General features: G+C 49.7%; 1 protein-coding gene and 2 non-coding genes across 3 annotated transcripts in view; 1 reads left to right on the forward strand and 2 right to left on the reverse strand.

Annotated features, from left to right (window-relative positions):
* CACNA1H (calcium channel, voltage-dependent, T type, alpha 1H subunit) overlaps positions 1–22,291 on the forward strand; it is a gene marked incomplete at its 3' end in the record, with an annotated part of 563,591 nt that overhangs the window by 148,017 nt on the left and 393,283 nt on the right. The window lies entirely within an intron of this gene.
* Positions 8,185–8,256, reverse strand: TRNAT-GGU. The gene has a single exon. It is a non-coding gene; the product is annotated as a tRNA-Thr (tRNA).
* Positions 8,318–8,389, reverse strand: TRNAT-GGU. The gene has a single exon. It is a non-coding gene; the product is annotated as a tRNA-Thr (tRNA).

Raw genomic sequence — 22,291 nt, forward strand, 5'->3', positions numbered from 1 at the left:
AAATGCAGATGCTCTACCATAGAGCCATGACCCTCCCCCTTATGTAGCCCGCACATACAGTAAGAAAGCTACAGTTGCTTAAAAATAGTGTTACCAGCTAGTTGTTGTGCACTCCTAACCACTAATTCCTGGGGGTGGGGAGCCCAGTGGCTCCTGCTCCTCCAAGAGGAGGACGGCTGCGCTTCTGAGTGCACTGAAAGACCCGGGGGCGCGCAGCAGTCATCCTGACCCACCCAGTCAAGAAAGTTGCAGGGCTTTTGGTATGCCAGTTTGGTGCCACTAAGGGCTGGCGCGCACTAGGCAAACGCCTAGTTCACCTAGTGAGCGAGCCGGCCCTGGGCCTGGTCTCCTCCCAGTATCACAGCTGCTCTCCAGACTACAGAGTGCACTTCCTTGGGAAGAAATGAGAGTTCTGGAGGGGGGGACTCTATATGGTCACAGCCCTAATGAGTTCCTTCCCGTCCCCAACACTATGTCCCCAAATCTCCAGGAAAGAATGCCCCAAGTCAGTGTTGGCATCCCAAAGACGGTCAACACTGAGTTGGGGAAATTCCTGGAGATTTTTTTGGGGGGAGAGGCAGAGCCCGGGGAGTCCACCCTCCAAAGCAACCATTTTCTCCAGTGGCGCCGTCTCCATTCTCTGGTTTTATCTCATTTATTTGTATTATTGAGTTCACTTATACCCAGTGTTCCCTCTAAGCTGAGTTAGTGTGAGCTAGCGCACAGTTTTGTAGCCTCCGGCTCACAGATTTTTGCCTTAGCTCAGGAAGGGATGTGGCTCCAGAGCAAACTAATTTATGCGGTCGCCAAACCACTCGCTCGCAACTTGAATGCCAGGAGCTTGCAAAGTGGAGGAAAGCTGACGCCATCAAACCAAGCCGAGGAAAAAAATTCTGACCGGATCACATCTCATCTTCAACTGAACGAAAACCCTCGTCGGCTGCGGATGTGTGATTTAAAGATGTATATATGTTGTCCTCCCTTACCCCACAAATCATTGTTAGTCCCTCGTTAAAAATGAGTAACTGTAAATCGCTCAGAGCCAGCAAGCTCTGCAGGATTGAGCGATCAATAAATTGAAATATTATTATTATTATTATTATTATTATTATTATTATTATTATTATTATTATTATTATTATTATTATAGTGGCACTTTTGCTCACGAGATTCCACAGCCGAGAGGGAGCATTGCTCATAAGGTGTCTGTTGTGGGGAGGGAAAGGGAACGGAGATTGTAAGCCGCTCTGAGGCTCCCTTCGGGTAGTGAAGGGTGGGGTCTAAATCCCATCTCTTCTTCTTCTTAATATTTGTAGTATTTTGATGTTAATATTTAATATTTTTGTTTGTTTTTATGTTGTTGGTTTTTTTACCTAATTGGTTTTAATGTTGCAAGTCTCTATGAGACCCTTCAGGAGAGTGGCGACTGAAAAATCTAATAAATAAATATCTGGAGATTTAGGGGAGTGGCGCCTGAAGAGGGCAGGGTTTGGGGAGGGGAGGGACTTCAATGTGGTAAATAATGATATAGAGTCCACCTTCCAAAGCAGCCATTTTATCCATCGTCTGGAGATCAGTTGTAATTCCCGGAGATCTCCAGCCACCCCTGGAGGTTGGCGGCCCTACGCATCTAACCTGGCTTCCCTAGGAGGTGCCTGCCTGCCTGTTTTGCAGCGTGCAACGTTGGGAACCCCTGGGACAGTCTTTTCAGTATTGCAGTAAAATCATATGCCGGTCAATCTTGGCGGAGGGAGTCGATTCCCTTGCCCAGCCACTTGACAAACTGTAACTGCAGATGCCAATTTTCTCCCATTTAATCCAATCTGTTTTATTGCTCTCGAAACAGTCGGGCCTCGCCCGGGGCGACAGATTAAGCACACCCATTCCCGATCTAATGCTTGCTCATCTTGCAATGACAGATTGTGAAGCGGTGCGCGCCGGCAAAGCCCATAGAGTCATCTCGCTTTGAAGCGGCCCCTGGAAAATGGAAACCCAGGGTCATAAAACGGCCCCGCACTGCTTCTCTCTTTGCTTGCTAGACAGTGAACAAAAATTTCATTTGCAAGGCCTGCTCGCCAGAATGCTGAACAGTTTGGGCCAGTTTGACCACCAGGGGGGAAATACGGGTGTGTGACGGATGGTGTTTCAGAACTCTGTTTCATTACAGCAGTTCCAAGAGCTGGGTTTGTTTGGGACCATCATTAGGAAAGGTCAAATGTCAAAGTTTGTGTGGGAAAAGAGGGCTTATGTATTAGCCCTGACCTGAATAGCCCAGGCTAGCCCAATCTTGTCATCCCTAGTTAGTACTTGGATGGGAAACTACTAAGAAAGTCCACGGTCGCTACGCAGAGGCAGGCAATAGCAAACCACCTCCGCTCTAACCTGGATGGCCCACGCTAGCCCAGTCTCATCCGAGCTCTGAAGCTAAGCAGGGTTGGTCCTGGTTAGTACTTGGATGGGAGACCACCAAGGAAGTCCAGGGTTGCTACGCAGAGGCAGGCGATGGCAAAACCACCTCTGAACAGCTCTTCCTTTGAAAGCCCCAAAGGGTCACCGAGGTTGGGATATTCCTGGAGATTTGGGAGGGGTGGTGACTGGGGGGGGGGTTTGGGAAGGGGAGGGCCACAGCCGGGCACAATGCCATAGACTCCACCCTCTGAAGTAGCCACTTTTTTTTCTCCAGGCGAATTGATCTTGGTAGTCTGGGGATCAATAGTAATGCCGGGAGATTGATAGCTCTTACTCCCCCCCCCAACATGTCAAACTTTACCTTGTCCCCATATTGGAGGCTAGCCAGGTTCACAGTAGGGTTGCCAGCCTCCAGGTGGGGCCTGGGGATCTCCTGCTTTTACCACTGATCTCCAGCTGACAGAGATCAGCTCCCCTGGAGAAAATGGCTGCTTCGGAGGGTGGGCTCTCTGGCATTGGACCAGGCCGAGGCCCCTCCCCTCCCTAAGCCCCGCCCTCTCCCGGATCCACCCCCCAAAGTCTCCAGGTATTTTCCAACCCATACCTGGCAGCCCTAGTTCACAGCCCTGAAATACCAATTTCCAGGGGTCGTTTCGTAGAAAAAGAGCTAGGGGGACTCATTAGCATAACTCATTAGCATATGCCACACCCCCTGACATCAGGGGCCCGGCGGTGGACCTGCAAGGCCAGCGGGAGTGCGAGGAAGCCCCGCCAAGGCCCTCCCTGGCCCCAGGCAGGCAGGGGTGGGGAGAGGCGGGGAGGAAGCAACTTACCCTCCCTCTTCTCCTGCCTCCTCCTGGATGAATGAGGGCCGGAAATGGGGGGCAGGGCTTCGTAGGGGGCGGGGTTTGTCATGTGCCCCGCCCCCCTGCACCTCACCCGGGGGAACTGCGTTCCCCCGCGTTCCCCCCCGAAATGACCTCTGCCAATTTCAACACAGAGAGTAATTAAAATGTGGAAATCAATGCCAGAGGATGTAGTGATGGCCACAGGCATAGGCAGCTGTAAAAGGGGATCAGAAAGATTCATGGAGGAGAGGTCTATCGGTGGCTACTAGCCATGGTGACTAAAGGGGAACCTCCACATTCAAATGCAGTAATCCTGTGAATCCCAGAGCCCGAAGGCATCATCAGGGGAAGGCCTCATCTTTTGTGCTCTGTTGTTGCCCCTCCAGAAGAACTGGTTGGCCACTGTGTGAGACGGGATGCTGGACTGGATGGACCCTCCCTGGTCTGATGCAGCAGGGTTCTTCTGAGGTTACTCTCAGGAGAAGGCCTCGGCCTCTCTGCCCTGTTGTCGGTCTTCTAGTGGGACTGGTTGTCCACTGTGTGAGAAGGGGATGATGAACTAGATGGACCCTTCCTGGTCTGATCCAGCAGGGTTCTTCTGAGGTTCTTATCGGAGAAGGCCTCGGCCTGTCTGCCCTGTTGTCGGTCTTCTAGTGGGACTGGTTGTCCACTGTGTGAGAAGGGGATGATAAACTAGATGGACCCTTCCTGGTCTGATCCAGCAGGATTCTTCTGAGGTTCTTATTGGAGAAGGCCTCGGCCTCTGTGCCATGTTGTTGGTCCTCCAGAGGAACTGGCTGGCCACTGTGTGAGATGGGATGCTGGACTAGATGAACCACTGGTCTGTTCCAGCAGGGGTCCTCTGATGTTCTTAATTTGTCTTGGAAGCCTCCCCCCACCTTTTCTTCCTCCAACCATTGATAGAGGCTCAATATTTGAGATCCATTCCCCCCCCCCGCAGGGGGAGAACTGAAAACAAAAGGCCCTTGGAGGACCCCTCTCCTCTCGCTTGCATTGAATCACAGATCCCGAATGTCGTTCCATTCCTCACTGACATTGGCGGCGGGTTGAAAAACGTTTCTTCGGTTCCAGCTGTCGCCGCCGCTGCTTTGTGTTTGAAGGATGTGTGTGTCAATTTTTGTCCTTTAAAGACAGTTTCTACGGACCTGCCATAAAAAGAAAAGAAAAAGGACGTGTTGGAGGCCCGATGGGGGCATTTTCGTCTGCCTTGTGTATGAAAAGCTTTAATAGAGGCGTCAGTTTAAATATTTAGAATTTCATTCCTGAGAGTTAAGGAGTGGAGAGGGAAATTCCTCTAGACAGGCAAGAACCTATTAAATGGGGGGGGGGGGGATATATGGATGCCAGCCCCCAGGTAGGACGTGGGGATCCCCTGGAATTACAGCTCATTTCCAGACTACAAAGGTCAGTTTGTAGAGCTGGAGAAAGGGCAGTGGAGGTCAACAAAGATGATTCGGTTGGACCACCTTCCCTCTGAGGAAAGGCTGAATAGTATGGGATTTTTCAGTTTCGAAAACAGACGAGTGGGGGGGGGGGGCCGTATGACAGAGGTTTATAAGATTATGCAAGTGGTGGAGAGAGTAGATGACAAAGAGGACTTTTTCTTCCTCTCCCAAAAAGACTAGAACTCGAGGGGCGTCCAATGAAGCAGATGGGCAGTAGGTTTGGGACGGACAAAAGGAAACACTACTTTACACAGAGAGTGATTACAGTGTGGCATTCGCTTCCAGAGGATATAGTGATGGCCACAGGAATAAACAGCTTTAAACGGGGATTAGATAGATTCGTGGAGGATGAGTCTACCAGTGGCCATTAACCATGGTGGCGGAGGGGAACCTCCACGTTCAGAGGCACTAAACCTCTGAATCCCAGAACCAGGAGGCAGCCTCAGGGGAAGGCCTCGGCCTCTATGCCCTGTTGCTGGCCCTCCAGAGGAACTGGCTGGCCACTGTGTGAGACAGGAGGCTGGACTAGATGGACCCTCCCTGGTCTGATCCAGCAGGGCTCTTCTGATGTTCTTATGAAGACCTCTGTACCTCTTGCATTTGGTGAGCCGGCTTCTATTCTTTTAAAAACAGCATGGCTACATGCTTTTCAACAAAAGATATTCCCAGGGTGACTTGTGAAAACTGCAGTGCAGGGGCCATGGCTCAGTGGAAGAGCCTCTGCTTGGCCTGCAGAAGGTCCCAGGTTCAATCCCTAGTAGCATCTCCAGTTAAAAAGGACCAAGCAGGAGGTGATGGGAAAGACCTCCACCCGAGACCCTGGAGAGCTGTCAAGAGGGGCTGTAGCTCAGTGGTAGAGTGTCTGCTTGGCCTGCAGAAGGTCCCAGGTTCAATCCCCAGCAGCATCTCCAGTTAAAAAGGACCAAGCAGGAGGTGATGGGAAAGACCTCCGCCCGAGACCCTGGAGAGCTGTCAAGAGGGGCCGTGGCTCAGTGGCAGAGCCTCTGCTTGGCATGCAGGAGGTCCCAGTTTCAATCCCTGGCATCTTGAGTTTAAAAAGGACCAGGCAGGAGGTGATGAGGAAGACCTCCGCCCAAGACCCTGGAGAGCTGTCAAGAGAGGCCGTGGCTCAGTGGCAGAGCCTCTGCTTGGCATGCAGGAGGTCCCAGTTCAATCCCTGGCATCTCCAGTTAAAAAGGACCAGGCAGGAGGTGATGAGGAAGAGCTAAGCCAGAGACCTTGGAGAATGGCTGCCGATCAGAGGAGACCAGACGGACCTTGATAGATCAAAAGTCTGGCACTGTATATGGCAGCTTCATGCGGTCAAATAGACTGCAGCTCAGATCCCCTCCTGCCTGGTCCTTTCTAACTGGAGATGCCGGGGACTGAACCTGGGACCTTCTGCATGCCAAGCAGAGGCTCTTCCACTGAGCCACAGCCCCTCTTTACAGCTCTCAATGGTCTTGGGAGGAGGTCTTTCCCGTTACCTCCTGCCTGGTCCTTTCTAACTGGAGATGCCGGGGACTGAACCTGGGACCTTCTGCATGCCAAGCAGAGCCTCTGCCACTGAGCCACAGCCCCAATTTACAGCTCTCCAGGGTCTCAGGCGGAGGTCTTATCACCTCCTGCCTGGTCCTTTTTAACTGGAGGTTCCGGGGGCTGAGCCTGGGACCTTCTGCATGCCAAGCAGAGGCTTTTCCACTGAGCCACGGCCCCTCTTTACAGCTCTCCAGGGTCTCAGGCGGAGGTCTTTCCCATCTCCTCCTGCCTGGTCCTTTTTAACTGGAGATACCCGGGATTGAACCTGGGATGTTCTGCACACCAAGAGGAGGCTCTGCCACTGAGCCACAGTTCTTCTACCATGGGAAAGTGATGGGAAAACCCTGTCTCTGTCTAAGACCCCAGAGAGCATTTGCAGTTCAGAGGAGACGAGGCTGAGCTAGAAAGTCCAACTCTGTACCCACCGGCAGTTTCCTGAAACCCTATGCGAGTCAAAACAAATCTGTATAGTTCTTCAGGCGTGACTTGAGAGAGGGAGAGGAAACTTCTCCGCCCTTTGGGGCGGCTTTCCCCCCCCTCGAGTTCCTGCCAGGTTGACATCAGAGCCGATCATCTACAAAATTTCGACTGGGCTCACCTGACAGCCGCAGTGCGGGCACGAGTGTCCCCGGCCTGTCACAAGTCCTGGCTGCTGGCAGTAAGCCAAGCCCAGCTGCACACATGCGCCGGACAGTGCATTTAATGTGACACCAAGTGTCAGACATTTAGAGTTCTTTCTCCATACAGCACAGAGCTTTCATTCACGCTGGCCATTGGTTTAACCGTCTAGTCTCAAAACATCCAGAGGTTTTCAAGCGCAGGCTGAAACGCCTCTCTTGCCCCTGGATGAACGTGACCGCCGTTTTGCAACATATGACTCTGCTTAAGTACCACAGTCCCGAAATAGTTTTGTCCCTATCGGCCAGACATGTTCTCCCCCCCCCCACCCACGAACACACTCTTTTCCTTGTCTCCTTCTTCTAAGAGGTTCCGCAGGCTCTCAGACCACTGCCTTTTTATCGCTTTGATTCCCTTCCATTTGTGTGTATTCTTGGCATCCGAGCCTCTTTTTTTACTCTGCGATAGGCAGCTACGTCACGCCGAAGAGATAAGATAGAGACAGAACAAAGAGACGGGACTTTGGGAGAGGCTTGAACGGCTTCAGTCAAACGGGAGCACCAAACTTGGGCACGATGGAGGCAGGGCTGTTTCAGAACAGAGACTCCTCGTGTGGTTTCATGTTCTTTTCCTGGTGGTTTTGGAACATCTTATGGATGCTGTTCGTAATGTCCCCACACTCGTCTTCTCACCGGTGTTTATGTCTTGCATGAAGCGGCCTTAGACTCCATCAGATCCTTGATTCGCCAGGGCCTGTCTTGTCTACTCAAACTGGCAGCAGCTCTCCAGGGTCTCGGATCAAGGTTTTTTGCAATCACTCATTATCTGGAGATGCTAGGCATTGGACCTGGGGCCTTCTGCGTGCCAAGCGGAGGCTCTGCCACTGAGCTACAACAACTTCCTAGTTGTCTTCTGCTGAGTCAGACAATTGGTCTGTCAAGGTCAGTATTGCCTGCTCAAACTGGCAGTGACTCTCCAGGGTCTCAGGCACTTTCACATCACATGCAACCTGGTCCTTTTTAACTGGAGATGCCGGGGACTGAACCTGGGGCCTTCTGCATACCAAGCAGAGGCTCTGCCACTAAGCCACGGCCCCTCTTTACAGCTCTCCAGGGTCTCAGGCGGAGGTCTTTCCCATCACTTCCTGCCTGGTCCTTTTTAACTGGAGATGCCGAGGACTGAACCTGGGACCATCCGCATGAGAGGCTCTTCCACTGAGGCTCTTCCACTGAGCCACAGCCCCTCTTGACAGCTCTCGAGGGTCTCAGACGGAGATCTTTCATACCGCCTACTGCCTTTTTAACTGGAGATGCCAGGGATTGAACCTGGGACCTTCTGCATACCAAGCAGAGGCTCTGCCACTAAGCCACGGCCCCTCTTGACAGCTCTCGAGGGTCTCAGACGGAGATCTTTCATACCGCCTACTGCCTTTTTAACTGGAGATGCCAGGGATTGAACCTGGGACCTTCTGCATACCAAGCAGAGGCTCTGCCACTAAGCCACGGCCCCTCTTGACAGCTCTCGAGGGTCTCAGACGGAGATCTTTCATACCGCCTACTGCCTTTTTAACTGGAGATGCCGGGGATTGAACCTGGGACCTTCTGCGTGCCAAGCAGAGGCTCCACCATTGAGCCACGGCCCCTCTTCACTTTCCTTGGCCCAGGCTAGCCCAGTCTCATCAGATCTCGAAAGCCAAGTTGGGTCAGCCCTGGTTAGTACTTAGATGGGAGACCTCCAAGAAAGTCCAGGGTTGCTACGTGGAGGCAGGCAATGACAAACTGTTCCCTTGACCTGGATGGCCCAGGCTAACCCGATCTTGTCACATCTTGGAAGCTAAGCAGGGTCGGTCCTGGTTAGCACTTGGATGGGAGACCAAAGTAGTAGAGACCAAGATCTCCAGGCCTACCTGGGCAACAGTGATCTTATGCGTGCCCATCCAAAGGACACCAAGACTTAAAGGGGTCTTCAGGCCAGGCCAGCTCCCCAGTACACAATCCTTTCTAGATATGAGACGGTTTCTTCTAGGAAACACTCGGTCCAAGCAAATGCTTTGAGCTCTCACGGTTGATGCGACTTCCAGAGAACTGGATTGCACATCAGAGACCCACTAGGTGGTTTGGCCGGCCGACGAAAATAGCCGGAGGAGTTCAGAGGGCCGGGTTCCTTTGATAGGATCTGAATGGCCGGCTCGCATCGGAGTCTGTCCTCCCTGAAATATTAAGCTGCAGGGCCCAAGGCGGTGTTTATTTTATTTTCAAATGTTTATCTTCTGTCCCTCGGCCAGGAACTTGGTTTCCGGGGCTGCTAACAAAACAATTAAGCGGGCTGTGTAAAATACCGAGTCGCTTAAACACATCCAATGGGCAGGAGAATAAAGAAAGGATATAAAAACACAATGGGAAGCATTGAAATAAATGAAGCCGGCCGTTCAGCAGAACTAAAAGGAATCAATAGCCAATCTTAGAGAGCAGAGGGCGAGAGGGAAAATGCACATTCGCACAATATAAGAACATTGGAAAAGCCTTGCTGGATCAGACTGGTGATCCATCCAGTCAAACATCCCGTCTCACACAGTGGCCAGCCAGTTCCTTTGGAGGGTCAACAACAAGAGATAGAGGCTGAGGTCTTTCCCTGACAAGAACATCAGAAGAGCCCTCCTGGATCAGACCAGTGAGGGTCCATCCAGTCCATCATCCCGTCTCTCACGGTGGCCAACCAGTTCCTCTGGAGGGCCAGCAACAGGGCACAGAGGCCGAGGCCTTCCCCTCAGGTTGACCCCTGGTTCTGGGATTCAAAGGCTTAGTGCCTCTGAATGTGGAGGTTCCCCTCAGTCGCCATAGCTAGTAGCCCTTGATAGACTTATCCTCCATGAACCTACACATTCATAGGATTAGTGCCTCTGAATCCCTAAACCTGGAGGCAACCTCAGGGGAAGGCCTCCAGAAGAGCTCTTTCAAGGACGGCAATCTTAGGATGCATTAACAGAAGCTTTGCGTCCAGATCAAGGGAGGTGGTAGTTCCACTCTATTCTGCTATGGTCAGGCCTCACCTGGAGTCCTGTGTCCAGTTTTGGGCAACACATTTTAGGAAGGACGTTGACAAGGTCGAGCGTGTCCAGAAGAGGGCAACCAGGATGGTGAGAGGGTTGGAATCCAAGTCTTACGAGGAAAGGCTGAAAGAGGTGGGTCTGTTTAGCCTGGGAAAGAGAAGGCTTAGAGGGGACATGATTGCAGTCTTCAAGTATATGAAGGGCTGTCATGTAGAAAATGGAGCGGATCTGTTCTCTCTTGCTCCAGATTGCAAGACTAGATATAACGGGTGGGAATGACAAGGGAGTCGTTACCGGCTAAATATCAGGAGAAACTTCCTAACTGTAAGAGTGGTTGAGCAGTGGAACAGTCTGCCTCGGGAGGTGGTGGATGCTCCTTCGCTGGATGTTTTTGAGCGGAGGCTGGACGACCATCTTTCGGGTATGTTGTAGGTATGTAGGGCTGTCTTTCGGCTCTGCTTCTGCAGAGTGCAGGGGGTTGGTCTAGATGACCTGCAAGGCCCCTTCCAACTCTAACATTCTATGATTCTATGACTGCTCATGAGAGAACAGCTCTGAGAGAACTTGCGACTGACCTTTGGTCACACCAGCAGCTGCATGTGGAGGAGTGGCGAATCAAACTTCGTTCTCCCAGATTAGAGTCCACCCTCCTAACCCCTACGCCAGACTGGACTCTCATAACTTTGTAATCTAAATTATGATTTCCATTTGTAATCTAAATTATGATTTCCATTTGTAATCTAGATTATGGTTTCCATTTGTAATCTAGATTATGGTTTCCATTTGTAATCTAGATTATGGTTTCCATTTGTAATCTAAATTATGATTCCCATTGTCAGGAGAGGTGGACAACAAAGATAAAAGGTAAGCATGGCAGAAGAGAAACAATGGGATTGCTCATACAGACGGCACTGTCACATGTATGTTGTCCCCCGTAACCCCTCGGGTAGTTTATTGGTATCTTCTTATTGGGTGTTTTTTTTCACAACCCCCCCCCCCCCCCACACCGCCTATTCCCAGTCTTCAGCAGTAGCCAATGATGGGTTTCCAATTCCGCCTTGTGAAATTCTTGAAGATTTAGGGGTGGAGCTTCAGGGGGTGGAGTTTGGACAGGGGAGGGTGCTTGGCAGGATGTGATGTCATAGAGCCCGCCTTCCGAAACTGCCGTTTCCTCCAAGAGGATAGTTTCGGAGATCTGCAGTAGAACAATTCGATTCGAGTCCGGTAGAGACTTTAGAGACCAACAAACGTTTCGGGATATAAGTTTTCAAAAGTTTTGTATCTGACGAAGGCAGCGTTATCTTTCAAAAGCTTATCCCCTGGATTCGAATCTAGTGGTTCCCCCCCCCCCAGGAAGTGAGCTGTGTAGTGTGGAGATCTGTTGCAATTTTGTGTTTTGTAATGTTTTCGGATCTAAAATGTTTTCTGGTTCCCAAATGTATTTGTTGTCCGGGGAGAAGGTTTAAATGTTCTGTGGAATTCTCTCCACTGGGGTGAGGCTAGAAACCACAATTGCCAGGGCACAATGTGGTAAGGTTTGTATATTTGGCCATGTCCATGATCATGTGTAGAGATGTGAAGGCCCGGAAAAATTCGGGGGGGGGAACGTTTCCCCCCCCCCCTTTTTTTCCCTGAAGCCTTTTTTGTTGTTTTTCCCCAAAAAATTGGAAAAATTGAAAAAGAAAAAAAAGATTATGGAACATTTTATTTTAACATGATGAATAAAATATTTTAAGACAAGGTGTTCAAATATTTTCCAAATAATTTCTAAAAAATATGTATGGTCTCAGATTGATCTAATTTCTGTGCACTGAGGACAAGCAAGTCCTAGGTTACAAACTGAACTCTCCAATGCAAGAACAAGATGCATTTCTTCCTTTAGGAGGCGCTATTGTCAAAAGAAAAGAAAAAGGTTTCAGTTTTGTTTTTGCATCTGGGTAGGTATTCTATTTGTAATAACTGTTTGGATACACTATATTTTTAAAAGGCTAGTTGTGATAATTTCATGCCAAGTAAAAATGTCCATAGTCATATTTTATGTTCCTAAAGTAACAGAATGACTTTCAATCTGGAAAAGAAAAAAGAAGTGCTAATATAGCATTCTTTTCAATTTTTCCGAAAATTTCCATTTTTTCTGAGCTTCAAAATTTCTGGAAATTTTACATCTGTAGTCATGCTAGAGTTGCAGACTCCAGGTGAGGAAATTCCTGGAGATTTGCAGGGTGGAGCCTGAGGAGAGCAGGGTTGGGTGAGGAGAAAGAGTTCAGCATGGTATAATGCATAGAGTCCACCCTCCAAAGCAGCCGTTTTCGCCAGAGGAACTGATCTCTGTCACCCAAGATCTCCAGGCCTTACTTGGAATTGGCAACCCTATCTCACGTGCCACCAGGAGAGAAGCAGATTTCTTCTGGACGCTCGCCAAGAAAACGGGACCATTTTTTCAAGTGGAGCGGAGGAGCGTTTGCCCGTCGCAAGTTACACATGAGCTCCAGCTAGGAGAGAACCCTCATCCATGAAATTGGCAATTCTGTGAGCTTCACACGGGAGATAAGAATTGGTTGTTCTACATCCTCTAATCGTGCCCTGGTGCCCTGGATCGCGGGTTCCAGCGTGGTGGTGTACCCAAGAGTGGCATTCGTGCTTGTTAGCAGAGATTTGGCAAGCCGTTTTCATTAGCAGAGCTCACGGCGAGCGTGGGAACGCACTTCCGGACTTGGAGCAAGAATTTGCTCCCCCACCCCATGCAAACTTCCAAAACGGCTGCATCTAAGGAAGAGGTTCATTTTATGATTTTTAGTAATAATGTGCAGAGAGAACATACCTAAGACATCGGGACGGTTACCAGGCTCCAGGGGGTACGGTGGTTAGAATGTCGGATGGGGTTCGTGCTGGCCCCGGGTTCAAATCACGATCCTGCCAGGGTCCCACACTCTCAGCCTAAACTACCTCACAGGGCTGTTGTGGAGATAAAACGGAGGAGAGGAGAATGATGTCAGCACCGCTGGGTCCCCATCAGGAAGGATGTCTGGATATAATGGGGTTGCCAACCTCCAGGCAGTGGCTGGAGGTCTCCTGCTATTACAGCCGATCTCCACAGCGATAGAGATCAGTTCACTTGGAGAAAAAGGCTGCTTTGGAGGGCGGACAACATGACATTATGCCCCGCCCAAATCCTGCCCCCTTCAGGCTCTACCCCCCAAATCTCCAGGTATTTCTCAACCTGGAGCTGGTGATCTTGTATCCACAGCGAAGGTGTGGTCTCTGGTCCTCCCGAAACGGTCTCTATGCCTTCCTGTGGGACCCGTTTTCGAATTTTAGGCTTGTTGTTTGCTCTTTAATGGCTGCTTGTGACGGCTCCTTTTAAAATATATATATATATATCCCTCTAAGCTGTGGAGCCTTGTGAGCAAAAATTCTACTTTGTGAGCTCCTGGCATTAAAGTTGTGAGCGAGGGATTTGTCTACTGCATAAATTAGTCTGCTCTGGAGCCATCCCTCCTGAGCTAAGACAAAAATCTGTGAGCCGGAGGCTAAAAATCTGTGAGCTAGCTCACACTAACTCAGCTTAGAGGGAACACTGATCTCGTGTGCTTTTTTTTTTTTACAAAAAAAAGTTATAGTCATAAACTCTCCCAGAGTCCGATTAGCGGAGGACCTTCGGATCAGTGTTCCCTCTGAGCTGAGTGAGTGTGAGCCAGCGCACCGTTTTTTAGCCTCCAGCTCACAGATTTTTGTCTTAGCTCAGGAAGGAGGGCTCCGGAGCAAACTAATTTATGCAGGAGCCAAATCGCCCGCTCACAACTTTAATGCCAGTAGCTCACAAAGTAGAATTTTTGCTCACAAGACTCCACAGCTTAGAGGGAGCACTGCTTAAGACTTCAGCATATAGACAGAACAAACATCCACTGGGTATAATCCTGCCCTTTTTACTATCCAAAGTTCTTGTTCCAAGTGCTTTGCATGTCCTATTTGGGGGGTGGGAGTGGAACAGAGCCCAGGAAGGGTTACCAACCTCCAGGGGCAGCCTAGAGTCCTCCCAGCATTCCAACTCATAGCCATGCTGCAAGAGGTCTGTCTCCTTTTAAGATCACCAATTCCAGCTTGGGAGATTTGGGGGCGGTGCCTGGGGTGGAGGGAGGGGCTTAGCAGAAAAACAGGAATGAGCCTATTCCGCCCTCTTTTTTGCAAATTTCCCTCATTTTTCAAGAGGTTCTGATTGCTGTGAGCCCACATTTGTAATGGGAGAGCAAGGGGCAGCTGCCCCAAAAGGTCCTTATAAGTTGCGGAAGAGACGGGGAAAGGAGAAGTGAAGACTGAAGGACTCTGATTTATGCCTTTGAGAACTTTGAAATGGGATGATTGGGGGGTACTGTTCTTAGACCGTTAAGTTTAAGATTTAAAGGAAAGGGTAAAAAGTACTATAAATGTTTGACTCCGTTTATAATGACATAAAAGAAGGGAAGACTTGATGTAATTAAGCTACTGATGATCTCCTCTCTTGGGTTTTTAGGTAGTAGTGGGTTTCTTTACTTTATCCTGTATATGTAGTCCCCTTCCCCTTTTTTCTGTGTTAGTTTTGTAGTCTTATAAACAAATAATAAAAAATCCCCTCTGGGGGCTAACAAAAACAAAAACCCTCATGCGCCATCTTTGGTAATGTCCCCATGTAGTCATAATAAGGGATCCCTGGAAGCCGACATTTAGTGGCTCGGATCGGCGTTTCTTTTGCTTGCTGCTTTTCAGTATACACTGCCAGTGTGGTAAGAGACCGGATGGGGAAATCGATGTATCGACGCACACCAACCGGGGTAAAAGATGAAAGATGGTGCCTGTTAAACTTGCAAGTCCGCTGTCCCCGACTTCCCCTCATTCTAATAATTAAAAAAAAGCTGCCAGGTCTCTCTCTTTCAAACTACAGAGTTGTTTGTAATACCCAGAAAATGCGCCGGGCGCAAACGTGTTCACACTTACAAACCCAATACGGCTTGCAATTAGTCTTCAAAAACAAATTAAAAATCCGATTGACTTAGCTTCCCCCCCCCTTTCCGACTTGAAACAAGGACAAACACAATAGCAATGCAGTGAAAAGTGGAGCAATCTAAAACTTAAATGGATGCTACAGGAGACAGTGTGAGTGTTCAGATCTGGCGGAGGGAGAGAAACGGAACAGATAATATTTTTTTTTTCATGGACCTGAATGTAATTTAGAATCTGTTTTCTGTTGCGGTTTAGCAAGAATTAGATGCTTATTCGAAACGGAGCCAAATGTATGGTGTGCCTCAGAGAGGCTTCATTGTCCCTCTGTTCAGATGTTTGGGCTTTGCATGCTGATAAGTAATCACAAATGCTTTGCGCATGCGCATTCATACACACCGATTCTGCTGATCCCTGCTTTAAAGAAATCAGTCCAAAGTGGTGTATTGAAACAGATGGGCTTTGGAAGAAACTGTGTAGCATCTCTCTCCATTTCAGCCTTTCTTGGCATACTTGGAATCACCCTGGCTTTTGCGCATGCGCGTTGTTGCGCAACCTTGCCATAATTTTTACCATCTCCCACCCATCAGGCTGATGCATCAATCACAAAAGAATTAACTTTCTGAAAAAAAGACAATTCCTTCACTTGTCTCAGACCTGATCGTCTGTATTGCTTGTCATGCTAGGGTTTCCCCCTTGAGCATTATGTCTCACTCCTAACCCCAAACGTGTTTCTACTCATCTACTTTAAATGAATCGACGTGTTTTCTGTCCGCTGCTTGGCTTCTGTGCTTCAGTCCAGAAACTCCTGAGCATGTGCTAGACCCATGGAGACTGCTGTCTGATGAGATATGCCAACCGCACACGCAGACAAAGCAACGCATGTACACTAACACAGCCTTTTCGAAATACTGTACTTCTTAGGGTGCCGCTCAGGATCTTTACTCCAATCCAGGAGGTTCTGAGCCTTCTTCAGCAACAAAGGGATGAAATCAGCCAACTGCGCAGGCAGACAAAGCAACACATGTGCTCTAACGCAGTCTTTTTAAAATGTGTTACGTCTTCTTAATGTGCCACTTGGGAACTTGAATCTGATCCAGGAAGTTCTGGGGATCTGTCCACGTAATTAGAACTGGTTGGCTGCACAAAAGCAACCTGTACATTCGAAGATAGATTTCTTATCAACCCATGCCCACTTCTGGGGCAGACGTCATCCGAGTAAACCCATAAATTGTGCGCATACACCTACAGTTTGGTGTAGAGACAGTTTGGTGTGGTAGTTAAGAGCACGGACTCTAATCTGGGAGAACTGGGTTTGATTCCCCACTCCTTCACATGCAGCTGCTGGTGTGACCTTGGGTCAGTCACAAGTTCTTTCAGAGCTGTTCTCTCAGGGGCAGTCCTCGAAAGAGCTCTCTCAGCCCCACCCACCTCATAGGGTGTCTGCTGTGGGGAGGGAAAGGGTTTGTAAGCCGCTCTGAGACTCCTTCAGGTACTGAAGGGCAGGGTATAAATCCAATGTCGTCATTGTCTTCTTCTGCAATGGCTGCCTGACCGGCCTTCACACTTAAGGTGGTCGGCAACAAATCATGAAGACAGTGCATGATTTTGAGTTGTTGAACATGATAATGGGCAGGAATTGGAAATCATGTAAGTTCAGTATTCCAGCACCTGTTTAGCAAACATCATATTGTCATTACACTGTGACCCTAGGGATACCAGCCTCCAGGTTAGACCTGGGGATCCCCTGGAATTATAGCTTATCTCTAGGCTACAGAGATCAGTTTCCCTGGAGAAAATTGATGCCAGAGGTAGTAAGCTAAGAGCACTTCTTTCCAAAAGGTTTGTTGTTATTTGTTAGCTTCATTTATACCTTGCTTTTCTCCCCAGTGGGGACCTCAAAACAGCTTGCATCATTCTGGCCCTGCTGGTGGACCGCCTGATGGCCCCTGGGTTTTGGCCCCTGTGTGACACAGAGTGCTGGACTGGGTGGGCCATAGGCCTGATCCAACATGGCTTCTCTTATGTTCTTATATCTGGGTCAGTGATGCTCTGTCTTCTTGGTGCTTGGGGGGGCAACAGTGGGAGGGCTTCTGGAGTTCTGGCCCCAGTGGAAGACCTCCTGAAGGCACCTGGGTTTTTGCCCCTGTGTGACACAGAGTGCTGGACTGGGTGGGCCATTGGCCTGTTCCAATATGGTTCTCTTACGTTCTAATGTTCCTCTCCTCTGTTGTATCTTCACACTAACCCTGTGAGGTAGGTTAGGCCAAGATAAGTGTGACTGGCCCAAAATCACCCAGCAAGCTTCCATGACATGAGCGGGGATTCGAATCTGGGTCTCCCAGATCCTTTCCTCCATCTTATCCTCACAGCAACCCTGTGAGGTAGGCTAGGCTGAAAGACATGTGACTGGCCCAAAGTCACTCTGTGGCAGGGTAAGGTTTCAAACTGGAACAGGACTCTCCGTAAGGCATGGCTGGGTCGGACCAAACTCTGTCCGGTCTTTTTTTCCATTTCCATCCACACCTGCCATCTAAGTCGTGGAGTTCTGTGAGCAAAAATTCTCCTTTGTGAGCTGCTGGCATTAAAGTGGTGAGTGAGCGATTTGGCCGCTGCATAACCTAGTCTGCTCTGGAGCCATCCTTCCTGGGCTGAGACGAAAGCGTGTGAGCCGGAGGCTAAAGAACTGTGAGCTGGCTCACACTAACTCAGCTGAGAGGGAACACTGGTGCCCATCGGGTACCACTTCGCCCCTTCGAATCTCCCCGACTCTTTTTGCCTCTCTCTGCAAGGTCTCTTTGATTCTCTCTCCCCCCCCCCCTTTCTGTTTTTCTTTCTGGCCGTCCTGCAATTACCGAGCCTGGATTAGTAAGCTTAGGCGAGGCAGAGGCCGGCCGGCACCTAATCAGGATTGATGCACGCTCTTTAGAGCTTCATTACCGAACAAATCGAGGCCAAACTATTCAATGCAGAGTGAACCGGGCTTTGGGGAGGGGAAGGGAAATGCGCAGGAGGTGGAAGGCAGCTCCGGCGGGCCGTATTCTTCCCCTCTTTGGATCCCTCGAGGTAACTCTGTGGCCTCCCTGATGTGTCCAGTCCTGCTACGGGAACCCACCCGAGCAGATGGCAGAACGGGATCGAGGGACCCAGAATTAAATGGATTCCAGTATGGATGATGCAACCTGCCTCTGTGACTGGAGTCACTGGACTGACTTGCAGGATACGCAAAGCATTCCGTCTTATTACTGAAATTTTCTAGCTAATGTACAGGGAGATTCAGTGCATCCTTGAGAGATTGTGCCAGTGGTGTGAAGGGGGGAGCCTTAAATTGCCTGTCCCTTAGCGGTCAGGGCTCGAGTTCGAATTACGGCACCCTACTCCAGCTACTGTTTTAAACACTGGGGTGGGGGGTGGGGGAGAACAGGCGGTCCTGTTTCTGGGTTTTATTTACTGTATTTTCACTGTATTTATACCACTCTGTATTTACTGTAAATTCACTGTATTTCTACTACTCTTTTCACCCCAATGGAGACCCAGAGTTGCTCATAGCAACAGTTTGGTGTAGTGATTAAGAGTGCAGACTCTAATCTGGGAGGAACGTTTGATTCCCTGCTCCTCCTCCCCATGCAGCTGCGGGTGTGACCTTGGGTCTGTCACAAGTTCTCTCAGAGCTGTTCTCTTAAGAGCAGTCCCCAAAAGAGCTCTCTCAGCCCCGCCTACCTCACAGGGTGTCTGTTGTGGGGAGGGGAAGGGAAAGGAGATGGTAAGATGCTCTGAGACTCCTTCGGGTAGTGAAGGGCGGGTTATAAATCCAATCTCTTCTCTTCTCTCTCTTCTTCCTTTCTCCAGTTTCCCGCACAATGACAGCCTTGTGAGGAAGGTGAGGCTGAGAGTCTGTGACTGGCCCGCGGTCACCCGGCAAGCTTCCATCACAGAGCAGAGATTCAAATCTGGGTCTCTCATATTGTAATCCAATGTTCGAACCAGTATGCAATGTTACACTTTTCCTGTTAGCATGCCCAGTGATGCCCTGGCGCTCATACTTCCTCTCTTTCTTTGGTGTACTTCTGCGAAATGTGATCCAAACCCACACTGCTCAGTGTATTTGGCCCTGATCCAAACCCACATCCATCAAGGGCATCGATTGTTTCAGTTTCTCCCGTCTGGTTCTGGAGCCCGGAAGGGGGTTTCTGAGCAGCCAGAGAATATCAAGCGAAGAGGGGAAGCCCTGTTGCTAGATAAAATTCAAGCCATATGTCGGTTTTCAAAAGAACGTTCACTGTGTAGGGCAAGGTGTATATAGGGTTGCCAATTTCCAGGTGGGGACTGGGGATCTCCTGACATTATAGCTGATCTCCAGACTACGGAGATCCATTTCCCTGGAGAAAAATGGCTGCTTTGGAGGTTATTACTTGGATGGGAGACCACCAGGGAAGCCCAGGATTGCTACGCAGAGGCAGGCAATGGCGAACCACCTCTGGACGTCTCTTGCCTGCCTGGGAAGGAAATTTATGTCAAAGAAGGCACATTTACAGGAAGATAAGCCAGGTAAGGAGCTGCGGTGGCTCAAGTGGTTAAGACGCTGAACTGCAGGCTGTGGAAGGTCGGTAGTTCAGCAGTTCGAGACCCGAGTGTGCCGCGTGACGGAGTGAGCTCCCGTCTCTAGTTCCAGCTCCTGCCAACCTAGCAGTTCGAAAGCAAGAAATCGCAAGTAGATAAATAGGGAACACTTCGGTGGGAAGGGAACAGCGTTCCGTGCGCCTTGGTGTTTAGTCATGCAGGCCACATGACCACGGAAACGTCTTTGGACAGCGCTGGCTCTTCAGCTTTGAAATGGAGATGAGCACCGCAACCCTAGAGTCGGATTTGACTGGCTTTCGAGCAAGGGAACCTTTACCTTTACCTTTTAAGCCAGGTAAACAGATCTGTGAGCCCAAAGGCAGCATAGCGTCAACTTGGGGAATGGCAAAAATAATTTCTCCTAGGTGTAGTTTTGTTAATATTTAACTTCAGCCTTGGCATTTCAGAAATACTCATTTTTAGAGGAAAATACGAACTAATGTCTCACAATTTTTGCTTTCTTGCACTTTCCCCCAAAAGCCTGCTTTACCTGTCCCTGAACACCAGGTACAATTGGATCTTCTTTTTTAAAAAAATATTATTTATTGCTATTTTGCATCTATGTTCAATCTCTTCCTCCCGTCATTCCCCAGCAAGATTTTTGACACCCACACATGGAATATATTAATGAGTTCAGAGAGGTTACTATGGGAACCTGTTGCTAATGAATCTCTGGGGTTTCCTTTCTACCTTGATGGAGCTCTTAAAAGCCAGCAACGGCCGTACCAACAAGTTTCCTGGTAATGATGTTTCCATGGCAACCCCAGTCACTAAAACCAAGCACCCGCAGAACACTACGCCCACGCGCGGCCGGATGAAACTCCAGGTTATGGGGTTGGGGGGGGGGAATCTCTCTTTTTTAATCTGAGTTGGAGTTTGGCCTGGAAGCCCGAGGTTTTGTTCCTCTCCTTCTTAATAAGTCCCTCCCCCACAAGGCACTCACGGCTGTGTTTCGTGTGTGTGTCCCCCCTTCTCTCAAAGAATCATTCACATGTGGAATTCGCTGCCATAGGAAGTGGTGACGGCTACAAGCATAGACAGCTTCAAGAGGGGATTGGAGAAACATAAGGCGCAGAGGTCCATCAGTGGCTATTAGCTGCAAGGTATAGAGGGAACACTCTGTCTGGGGCAGTGATGCTCTGTATTCTAGGTGCTTGGGGGGGCAACAGTGGGAGGGCTCCGTGAGTTCTGGACTGGCTGGTGGACTTTCCGATGGCACCTGGATTTTGGCCACAGTGTGACACAGAGTGTGGGACTCGATGAGTCATTGGCCTGCTCCAACATGGCTTCTCTTATGTTCTTAATATGGAGTAGAGGTCCATCAGTGGCTATTGGCCACCAGGCATAGATGGAACACTCTGTCTGGGCAGCGATGCTCTGTATTCTTGGTGTTTCGAGAGTAAGAGTGGGAGGGCTTCTGGCGGAACCCAATGGCGGAACTCCTGATGGCACCTGGGTTTTGGCCACTGTGTGACACAGAGTGTGGGACTGGATGGGCCACTGGCCTGATCCAACATTATTGGATGAGTCATTGGATGAGTCATTCGATGAGTCATTGACCTGATCCAACATGGCTTATCTTCTTAACATGGAGTAGAGGTCCATCAGTGGCTATTGGCCACCAGATGTAGATGGAACACTCTGTCTGGGGCTGTGATGCTCTGTGTTTTTGGTGCTTGGGAGGCCACAGTGGGAGGGCTCCTGGAGTTCTGGCCCTGCCAGTGGACCTCCTGATGGCTCCTGAATTTTGGCCACTGTGTGACACAGAGTGTGGGACTGGATGAGTCATTGGCCTGATCCAACAGGGCTTTTTTGTATTCTTATGTCTGAGGAAGTGATGCCATGTCTTCTTGGTGGATGGGGGGTAAGCGTGGGAGGGCTTCTGGAGTTCTGGCCCCACTGGCGGACCTCCTGGTGGCACCTGGGTTTTGGCCACTCTGTGACACAGAGTGCTGGACTGGATGGGCCACTGGCCTGATCCAACATTATTTATTTATTTAATTGGATTTATATCCTGCCCTCCCCATGGACAGGCTCAAGGCGGCTCACAGTTAACGTGGCTTCTCTCAAGTTCCTATGTCTGGGGCAGTGATGCTCTGTATTTTTGGTGCTGAGGGGGGCAACAGTGGGAGTAACAACGATAGGTTAAAGAGTTTAGGTCTGTCTTCTTGATGCTCTGTCTTCTTGGTGCTTGGGGGGGCAACAGTGGGAGTAACAACGATAGGTTAAAGAGTTTAGGTCTGTCTTCTTGATGCTCTGTCTTCTTGGTGCTTGGGGGGGCAACAGTGGGAGTAACAACGATAGGTTAAAGAGTTTAGGTCTGTCTTCTTGATGCTCTGTCTTCTTGGTGCTTGGGGGGGCAACAGGGGGAGGGCTTCTGGAGTTCTAGCCCTGCTGGTGGACCTACTGAGGGCACCTGAGTGGCTTCTCTTACATCCTCTTATGTTCTTCCCTGAGTGTTCCATGGTAGAGGACAGCTTGCAGAAAACTAGGCTTCCTCTGGATAGGGTTGCCAGCCTCCAGGTGGGGCCTGGAGATCTCCTGCTATTACAGTTACTTTCCAGACAACTAAGATCAGTTCCCCTGTGAGAAAACGGATGCTTTGGAGGGTGGGGTTTGGGGAGCGGAGGGACTTCAGTCTGATATACTGCCATGGAGTCTGCTTGACGTCCTGGTGTCACCAATCCCCTCCCTTAACTCCAGGTAAAGGGAGACTCCGTGGCCCAGAAGATTCTATCTCGTGTAGAATTCTGGAAGCAACCGGAAAT

This window comes from Gekko japonicus, unplaced genomic scaffold, assembly GCF_001447785.1.
Source record: "Gekko japonicus isolate JY-2015 unplaced genomic scaffold, Gekko_japonicus_V1.1 scaffold103, whole genome shotgun sequence".
In the NCBI taxonomy this organism is placed as follows: Eukaryota; Metazoa; Chordata; class Lepidosauria; order Squamata; family Gekkonidae; genus Gekko; species Gekko japonicus.